The sequence below is a fragment of the Crocodylus porosus genome, unplaced genomic scaffold (genome assembly GCF_001723895.1).
Source record: "Crocodylus porosus isolate Cpor-Errol unplaced genomic scaffold, CroPor_comp1, whole genome shotgun sequence".
Taxonomy (NCBI): Eukaryota; Metazoa; Chordata; order Crocodylia; family Crocodylidae; genus Crocodylus; species Crocodylus porosus.
Genome location: NW_017728948.1, coordinates 12,965,933 through 12,975,511, shown reverse-complemented (window position 1 = coordinate 12,975,511; position 9,579 = coordinate 12,965,933). Strand labels below are relative to the sequence as shown.

General features: G+C 45.8%; 1 protein-coding gene across 3 annotated transcripts in view; it reads left to right on the top strand.

Annotated features, from left to right (window-relative positions):
- The first annotated feature begins 9,297 nt into the window (after positions 1 to 9,297).
- FAM53A (family with sequence similarity 53 member A) overlaps positions 9,298 to 9,579 on the top strand; it is a 91,431-nt gene continuing 91,149 nt past the window's right edge. For 2 of the 3 annotated variants that reach the window (XM_019553264.1, XM_019553262.1), the window contains exon 1: positions 9,298 to 9,371. The gene's annotated coding sequence lies outside the window, so the exon portion shown is untranslated. Of the gene's footprint in view, positions 9,372 to 9,489; positions 9,514 to 9,579 lie in introns of those variants that run through there. The other variant, XM_019553263.1, reaches the window with a different exon arrangement.

The window sequence follows — 9,579 nt, the reverse complement described above, 5'->3', positions numbered from 1 at the left end:
CCCCACCCTCCCACACACAACCACACCCTCCCCATCCCACCTCTCTACCCCCCATGCCCCTGTATGCACAGTGGCATGCATCCCACACACAGCCACACAGACGTACCCACACCCCCCACAAACCCCAAACCCACCTACACACTCACCACATACCATCCACACACTATACAAGAGTCAGACTTTATTTTGATCTATCATGCAATTGCCTCTATACGTAATATGCAAATGCCACAAATCTGGACAAAAATGTTTTTTGAAATAAAACTAAAATATGTTATAGTAGATGTTTGACTTTTAGTATATGATTTGGTTTATCTCCAGTTCCAAGATAGCACCCCACCTCCCAAAAGGAGGGCTTCTGGGGGCAAGGGGAAGGACTTCCAGTGACAAAAGCAGGACTTCTAGTCCCAAGCGGGCAACCCAGGGGTGGGGCACCTGTCAAGGGATGGGGCTACCATGGTCGCCCTTGAAAGCTCACCCAAACTCATTAAGTGACCCTTCAGCTGAAATAACTGCCCACACCTGCTTTATCCTCAAGCAGCCAGGTTCCCTAAAGACGGGGCAGCTAGACCTAGGTTCTTATGTCAAGCTCTGGGAACAGAGCATTTTCAGATGCATGTTGTCAGGAAATATTGGACTGAGCCCAAGACTGGCAGCATCTCCCTCAGGGGACAAAACTTGTCTTTTTTGATAAAGCCTTCCACAGCTTTGACCTACACAAAAACCCTATATAGTCAGAGTTATTCTTTTGGTGGGGAGTAACATACACACAAACACATTTTTGTTTCTGGCACTTTTATAGATCAATAGTTTTGTGCAGCACTTAGAAACCCTGGTGATAGGGTAGGTAGAAAAAGCAGGTTCGTAGTATAAATTATGCAAACTGCATATGTCCATATTCATCTCTCCGTGTTTTTAATAAAACATTACTTTCCCATACTATCACTCCCATGATTAAAAAAAAATGAATGTGGAGATATTAATGGTAAAAATTATGCAAGTAGTGCAGATCTACTTGAAATGGATTGAGCAGTACGTCTTAATATTTTGAGCACATTATTCACTAAAGACTTCCTGTTCTCTTATTTTCATACTAATTTTTAAAGACTTGATGCCAGAACTTGGAAGACAGTTATGTTTGACACTAATTAAAATATTTAGGTAAAAAAGCAGTAGAAATGCATTTAATTTAATATATTTGGATGCACAGGACTGGAATGCAATAAAGGAAACATGCTGAATTAAGGAAATTTTTGGAGTCACTTATATGTACTTCTCTGAAACTCTACCTCTGTTCAGACAGGCACATACTGAACGGAAATCAAATTACTATGTCCAGCTCTGCAATTTCAATCACTCATCCCATTTATAGGGGTCTTTTTGTCTTGAATTAGGCAAAATGTGAGCCCAACAGGAAATTAAGCGACCAAGCAAAATCAGGAAATTCACTCAAGTGGCTTAGCCAGTGGAATGCCTTTGCTATCTGCAAACTAAGGCTGCAAAGAGAAGTGGTTGAACTTCAGTCAGATTTATTTTCAGAAAAGCTAATGTGCTTTTAATTTGTATAAGACTAGTAACCATGAAAAGCAGACAGGCAGAGCTCTACACTGCTGTTGTGAGGTTTGCTTTATAGTTTGTATGGAAGATATATGCAAGCATGTATAACGAATATAAAAAAGGCCCTGCTTATAAGGTAAACAGCAGCACTGCCATATTCTCAGTTTGTTGCTAAAAGATTTTTTTTTCTTGCTCTAGATCAACATTTTCACGTTTGCAAAGTTTGTAATGAACTGGAACCGAAAATATACTTTCAGAAATTGCAACTCTCGCTCCTCAAACAGAGACCAGCTATGCTGGTTCTTATTAAATATTTGCCCAGGGATGTTTGCAGAGTTGTTTTGCATGTGAAACACTCTGATTTGCATTTTTGTAGTAAGCAGGCATTTAATTCCACTTTCTTGCCTTCACTGATTATTACTATTATTATTATTATTATTATTTATTTGTATTACTTTACTTTATGGGCCTGGGTATAACCATAAACCACATCCAACTGGAGGGCCTGGTGGCAACGTAGTGGAGCTACTTGTGGGAGAATAGCTCCTATAAAATATCACAACGTTGCAACCTCTGGAGTAAGGTGAATATAGGGTGCCTCAAAAACCTACTCCTCACTGCCTTGTGGGCACTCCTTGGTTGGAGAAAGACTAAGGTCCATCACCCTAACAGAAACACACCATCACTGAGGTGTTAGGCAGTCAGCAGCAGTTATTATCCATTGCTCTTTGGCAGAAGCTATAATCATCGAGGCACTGAAGGTCTGGGCATGGTCTGGCCTTTGAACTCTGTCTCAGTGGTCTAATCGGGGTTGGTAGTAGGGCTGTGCAAAGCTTCGGTTCCTGATTCAATTTGGTGGAGATTCGGCCCAATTTGGTGGTCAAACCTCCAAATCTGAGTCGAATCAGGAGACCCTTTAATCGCTCCGAATCAATTCGGAGAGATTTGGAAAGATTCAGAGATTTGGCCATAGACACACTGTTAAAGATTTTTTCTACGTACCTCAAGTTGCCAGGCAGCTCATGAATGTTGCGATGCTGGGGCACATGGAGCATCCCAGAGGAGCACGGGAGGTCCCCAGTGCACTCAGCAGCAGACCTGGAAGTGGACCAAAAGCACTTACAGTCCACTTCTGGGTCTGCCAGGGAGCACATGTGGGGGCCCCCACTCCCCCCCAGCTTGGCAACTGGTGCCTCCTGGGTCTGGGGGAGATACCTGGGGTCCCTCTGCAGCCAACTGCTGAGCTGGGGGGAGCACAGGGGAGCCAGGCAGATCCAGAAGTGGACTGGAAGTACTTCTGCTCCACTTCCAGGTCCACCGCCGAGCACGCAGGGGGCTCCCCTGCGCTCTTGTGGGATGCTCCATCTGCCTCAGCATCGCAGCATTGATGAGCTGGTACCCCAACGTATGTAGAAAAAACATTTAAAGCTGTGTCTATGGCAGAATCTCTGATTCTCCGAATCAGAATCTAATTTTCAGATTCGGATTCGTCTGAATCGAATCGGGGACTGTGATCCGAATCAATGAATCGAATTACTGTCCCTGATTTGGGCCGAATCCAAATCAAATATGGCCCGTTTTGCACACCCTAGTTGGTAGGTCTTGGGCAGCCTCCACTCCTCCATACTCTTGTCTATGTGTACACATCAAAGGTCTTGGTGAGAGGGTTGTAGACCTCTTCTGCGTACAGTACGATCCAAGGATTGATGGTTGCCTATTATTACTTTGATTTAGTGTCTAGGAATCTTAGTCATGGTCCAGGATCTGTTGTGCTAGAAGCTACACAAGCACAAACCAAAATGACAGCCCCTGCTCAACATGGGACGAGAAACAACAGGTGACCACACTGAGAATGAAAGGAAGCTGACACGGTATTGATCGGTGTGATCAGCAATGGTGCAGGTCTCAGCACACTAGTGGCCTAAACTTTTTCAGGTTGTTGTTTGTGGGGCTTAAAGTAAAGGGGAGTTTTAAGGAGGTATGTGAAGGGGTAAAAGGAGGCAGCTTTGCAGAAGTGGCTGGGGAGTCCCTCCCGAGTGTGAGGCTTGGTCTGGGAGAAAGCACAAAGGTGCTTGAGGAAAAGGGAAGAGGTGGGAGATAGAAACAGGCATTGCTGGCCAGTGCAGTGGCTAGTAGGTAAATTAGATAAACTTGACTGAATTAAGATGCAGTTTCCACATACATAAGTATTTTTATTACATTTAATCTCAGAGACTGGGGAGAAATGTTAAGAGTGCTGCTTTGGGAATAGGGTATCCTGAATACCTATGGCCAAATTCATTATTTACTAGTGGTCCATGTCAAATGTTCCCCTCATAAATTGCCAAAGGCACCTTGTGACAGTATGTATAAACCCTACACTGGCAGGAAAAGCATTACAGGGGGTGGGAGATCTCAATTAGTTAGCATGGATGCACCTGGAGGCACATAATTGCTTTAGCTGGGTCGCTATGCAGGGGCTATAGCTTTTCCTTGAAAGTGGGATCAAAAATGTACCGAGGTAGAGAATTCTGTTGGTAGGAAGCGTTATAGTTCAGATGAGGATCCTGGGAAAAGGGGCAAGGGTGAGGAAATAGTCCTGTAGGCTGCTATTTGGCAAAAAAAAGAAGAACCAAAAAAAAACCCAAACCAAGGAACTTGGAGGTATAGAAACTCCAGAGAATTTCCATAGGGGTTTCCCAGGAGAGACTAGAAACCGAAGACTGGGGCAGGGATAAATTTGGATTTTTGAGAGTAAGGATCTTTCTGGAGTGTAACTGTTTCTATGGGACTCTGGGGAAAACTCTGGGTCCTTTGGTTTTACTGAGGGGCCGAGATGTGGAACAATACTTGCTGGAGCTTTATTTTGCTTACCTGAATTTCATGGCTAATTGGTGTCCTGGAGGGGGTGGGACTGAAGCCGACTTGGATGAAGGACTGAGATGCAGAAGAGGTAGATGACCACAAGGCTGGACTAAGAAGCAAGCGATGGGGATCAGGAAGTTTAGATGAGGGCAAAATTCAGCTATGCCATGCCTAACTAGTAGGGACACTTGGGATGTTTAGGTATCCTTCCACAATCTCTAAGAGCTGATCTTGCTGTAACAAGCATATTTTTTGCTTCTTTGAAATTCTGTAGGATCAAAATGACTCTGAGATCTGTCAGTATAAAAGACACTGGAGATCTGGTTAGTGCAATTGCTTTATTTTACTTTTCCAAGACTAAATTGTTGCCTTTTCTTTTTTTGCATTGAGATACTTTCTGAGAAATCTCTTGTTTCTCAACTTCCAGTTCGTTTTATTTCATGTTCTAGTTGCTTCATCTCCTTGCTGCAACCCCCTCACCAAGAAACAAACTGTAGGCAAAAATCATTTTATAAACAAGTAATTTGTTTGCATAGTCTGAGCTAAGCTAACATTAGCATCTCCCAACTGAGAACCACAGCTCATGCCAGGACTTCCTCTGTGAATCAGAACTGAGATGTGCAGATGAACAGGGAAGTGCAAAAGGCTGGCTATGCTAAACTGGGCCACACCAGCCTCTCCCTCGAACACAAGGCTATTGCAAGAATCCAGCTCCATCTAGGACTGTAACGGCAATTCAGCTTCTTCACCCAATAGCATGAAGACTCCAAGAGATGAAATCCAAATTGCCCATTTGCCTCCTAAGAGAATTGCAAACTGACCCCAATGCAGGCAGGCTCATCTAGGGTTTTATTGGATCTGCAATCTTTCTGACAGGGCTTCATAAATTTCACCTGTCTCTGGAAAAGGCCCACTTGCATCATAACTATTTTATTGGAGAGCAGATGAATGGCTCATAATGATTACTACAGAAAGAGGAATACTGTAGTTTCACGTAACTGAAGTGAGACTTGTTAGCAGAACTCCAGGCCTCTTTACCTGTATTTTTCGCACAGCTCGTGAGACGCAAGCATTTTACAGAACAGCGCATGTATATGCCCCAGCTACTTTTGGATTAGGTAAACTAATGCATACAAACTTTAACATCTGATTACTGCATGATGACTTCTGTGACTGATCCAAAACAGTTCATGAAATCAGGACAGCTGAAATGTAATCATGCACTTTTGGACAAATCTGGGGTTTCATTCACTTCACTGCTTTTGTTGTGTAAAGGCAAGATTAAATTCCATGTGAAAATCAGAGGATAATTAAAAAAAAAGGGGAGGGGGAGAGGGTAGAAAGGGCTAGATTTCCATGGCTCCCTTCTTCCTCCAAGGGGTAACTGTTTGCTGCTGGTTGCAAATTGCTTTCAGACACACCAGTGATAACTCAGCTCTGCTAACTGGCATGTTGGAGCAGGAGGCAAAGCCAGGGCTTTTATTGAGGTGGGAGTAGCATCTGCTTCCTTCTGTGCAGCTGAACATGGGAGCCAGGTAGCTTGAGCAGGGTTATAATAGAAGCTTTGCAGCCTCCTAGTATTCCTACCTATGGGTGGAGGCCAAAAGAAAATCTAGCCACAAAAGTTTGATTTTTTTTTAAACGTATACAAGATGCTGTTTGATTCACAAATATACCCATGCTGAGTCCTGTAGTTTGGTTTATAATATAATCCACAATATGCAATCATACATACTATTTCTCAAGAGTGTCTTGGATCTTTCTTGGGAGTGTCATTCTGTCCGTTTCATTATGTTTCTATTTTGGTCTGTGATTTACTGTATTCATAGACTTTGCCTGACTATCTCTTAAGTTTTTAAAAGCCTTTTCATTTAGGAAACCTGTCTGCATTTGTGTCTCGCTGCTTTGTTGGAACCAGATGGCTCTTGCTGGAGAAACATAGTTGAATGAACACACCAACCACTTAAACATGTGGTGATGTATTTGTAATCAGATCTTTAAAGTACTAGCCAATGGCTATTGAACCCTGTCATAGGGGAGCTTTGGTCCACACTTATCAAGACCTAAATTATAATTTGGATCCTTGCCAGATCTTTACTTTGGTTGGAGAAGGGGAAGGTATATGGCTGATTTCCTGATGCCACTTGTTAGTTGCCACCTGTTCTGTTTCAATGTGGGGACATGCTTCTTGATCTCCCTCTCTTAACTGGCCCTATAGATTTTGGGACAACAGCCAGTGCAAGAGCGCTATTTATACAGCTTCTATGCGGCATGTCCACTTGTCTGTGGCTCATATCAAACACAGTAGGTGATCAGAAGTATTGTGTCAAGTGCCATGACCTAACTGGGTCTCCGATCCTCCTGTGCTTTTTGATTACAGGAGGGCAGACCCATCAGGGGTAATGCAAAATAGCCTGACCTCACCTGTGACTGTAAAAGACGCAGATATAGTTGGAGGATGTGAAGAAAGGAAATGAGAGAAGGAAAGGACTTAGAGGGAAGGAGACTGGAGGTCTGAGAAATATAGACTGGTGAGCCAATACCAGGATTATAGTTGGAAAAATATAATCCTTATTACCAAGTTTTTTCTTCAGTTGCACTAACCTATATGAAACCTGGAGGAAGGACCTTTGGTTGCAGGAAGAGTTTGGCTGAGATCCCAGGAAGCCAGTACATGTGCACATGGATTGAGTGCTGGTTGCAATTACTGCTCAGCGTGTAGTACATGAAATAATATATGTACAAATCAGTGTGACTTCACTAGGGATCAGCTGTGTCTCAGATGTGTTAGAATAGTTTAAAATGAAAAGTGGAACCCAAGGTTGTAATTTGATTAGAAACTTTATCACAAGGCTATTAAAGGAACTTTGTTACTATGGCATGAAAGATAAAATTGTACCATGGATTTGAAAACTGATTACATGTATGACTAATGGCCAATTCTAAGTGTGGAAGAAGGTTAGCAGTGGAGTGCCCCAGGGATAAGTTGTTTTCAATGGGGAATTGTGTGTATAAAATTGGCTGCAGGATGTGGCCCTATTGCTGCCAAACAATGACATGGATAGGATCCTAAAAGCAGCTGGAATATTAATTTCTATGTGCTAAAAAATACAATAAAACTAGAAGCAAGATGATTACAACAAGAAGCAACGTTGAAATGTGTGAGAACAAACTCCAGAGTGTTGGTAAGAGTTTAAAGAAAAGGTTCAGTAGTAAACTAGTGTCTTAAGAGGCAGTGCAGATGTTGTGTTAAATTAGGTGATCTATTCCACCATGTAGGTTTGCATAGTAAGTGACAGTGATAGGTTTGGAAAAATACCCTGGCAAGACTGAGCTTGAAAACAAAGAGGAATTAAAAATATGGGGTATAATTTTCAGCTGTGTTCAATAGGCTTTTCATGGGAAAGAGAACCATAATAAAGTGAATTCTCAACAAAGTTAGGGGAAAACAGAACTCTGATTTATGCATATGCTAATACTTATTTACAATTGTGGAAAACCAGCAACATTATGTTGGGGGTTTCCAATTTAATGAAGAATTGGCCCCTGGACTGGGATCTGCTAACTAGCCCTGCTCCAAGACCGTCTCCTGCCGCATCAGGCACTTACAGTATGAGTTCAATCCATATAGGAAAAAATGAGGGGGAGGGAATGCTGTGTAATCTTACTTGTTTAGGGAAGCCTTGAAGCACAGATCTATGCGGATGGTGAAACATACTCATCTGCTGGAAGGGTCTCATTGGTATAGCCAGGACAGCTACCATGGCTATTGGTTTCACTTCTATAGATTAACTCAGCTGAGTTTGGGGGCTCGTGATAGTAAGTTGCAGCTGTCTAATGAGTCCTGCCCTGACAGTGTGCAGTCCTGTCACCCATTGCTTCTCCACTGTAACCAACTGGTGGCAGCTTTTCGGCAGCTGCAGGAGGAGGCTTCGAGTTACGGGGCACGAAACCCGATTGTGCCACCCTCCCTTCGGAGAGAGGGGACAATGGCAGCAGCAGCCCCGCTCCGTACTGGGAACGTTCCTTCTCCCACAGCACCTTCGGCTCCCCGCAGACCTTTGCAAAGCTCCCAGCAGCAGGGAGAGCCGAGCAGAGGGTAGCCAGGCCCCGCGGCACAGCGGGGGGCTGCACCTCCCCCGGGGAAAGGGCCGTTTGATCAAGGTCTGGTTTCTTGTCTGTGAACCACTCTTGTAAGGATAGGGTCGCCAACCCTCCAGGATTGCCCCGGGGTCTCCAGGAATTGGAGAGAAATCTCCAGGGGAGTGCGAAGAGTCACCCAGGAGAGAGAAATGATAGGGCATTAAGATAAATAGTAAATGTTGAATCTCATTTATGCAGTTGTCCAGTGGGTTTTTAAAAACGTAGTTGTAATGTGCCTCCCAGGGGGCACCCAGCGTTGGGACTGGACTGAGACCTGCGATACTCCAGCCCTGACCTACAAGGAACTGTCGGCTCATTACCATGGCAGGCTCTAGGGGTAGAGGCACACGTGGCTCTGACGCGCATGCGCTATGTGCTCGAACGGCCGCTAGTGCGCACGCGCCGGGTTCGTTTCCTGAGCTGGGCGCGCGCCCTCTGGCGGCTTCATCCGGGCACGCGGTGACGTCGCCGCCTCGCACGGGGCACCCCGCGTCCCTTTCCTAGCGTTCCTTCCGCTTTGACCCAGCGCGCCGGCGCAGTCGCTAACCAATGAGGCGCAGCGCCGGGCGGCCGCGGTGCCCGGTGGGAAGCCGAGTCCGGAAAGGCCCGTCGCGGAGGCGTCTGTGTCCCCATTGGGAGCTGCCTGTGGGCGGAGCGAGCGCTCCCGGGTGCCCTATGGCAACGCGGGTGAGAGGTCAGTGGGCGGTGGAGCGGCCAATGGGAGGCCGTGGGCCCTGCCGGGGGGTGGAGCCACCCGTGTTTTGTTCCATTGCCATTGAGAAGCGCCGGGCAGATGCGCTGGGAGGCAGCTCGGGTCGGTGGGGCAGGTAGCTGCGGGGAGCGGCCAACGGTCACGGCCAACTGCCCCTCCTGGGAAGCCCTCGGGGAGGAGGGGGTCGCATGCGGAGACGCTGCGGGGGGAGGCGGCAGCGGCGGCGCGGATGGGCTGCGGGAGCCGGGGTTGTCAAGGTGGGGAGGCGGTTCCGGGCCCTGGGCTGGGGTGGTCGGCTGTAGGGCGCCGCCTTCTGACCCGGA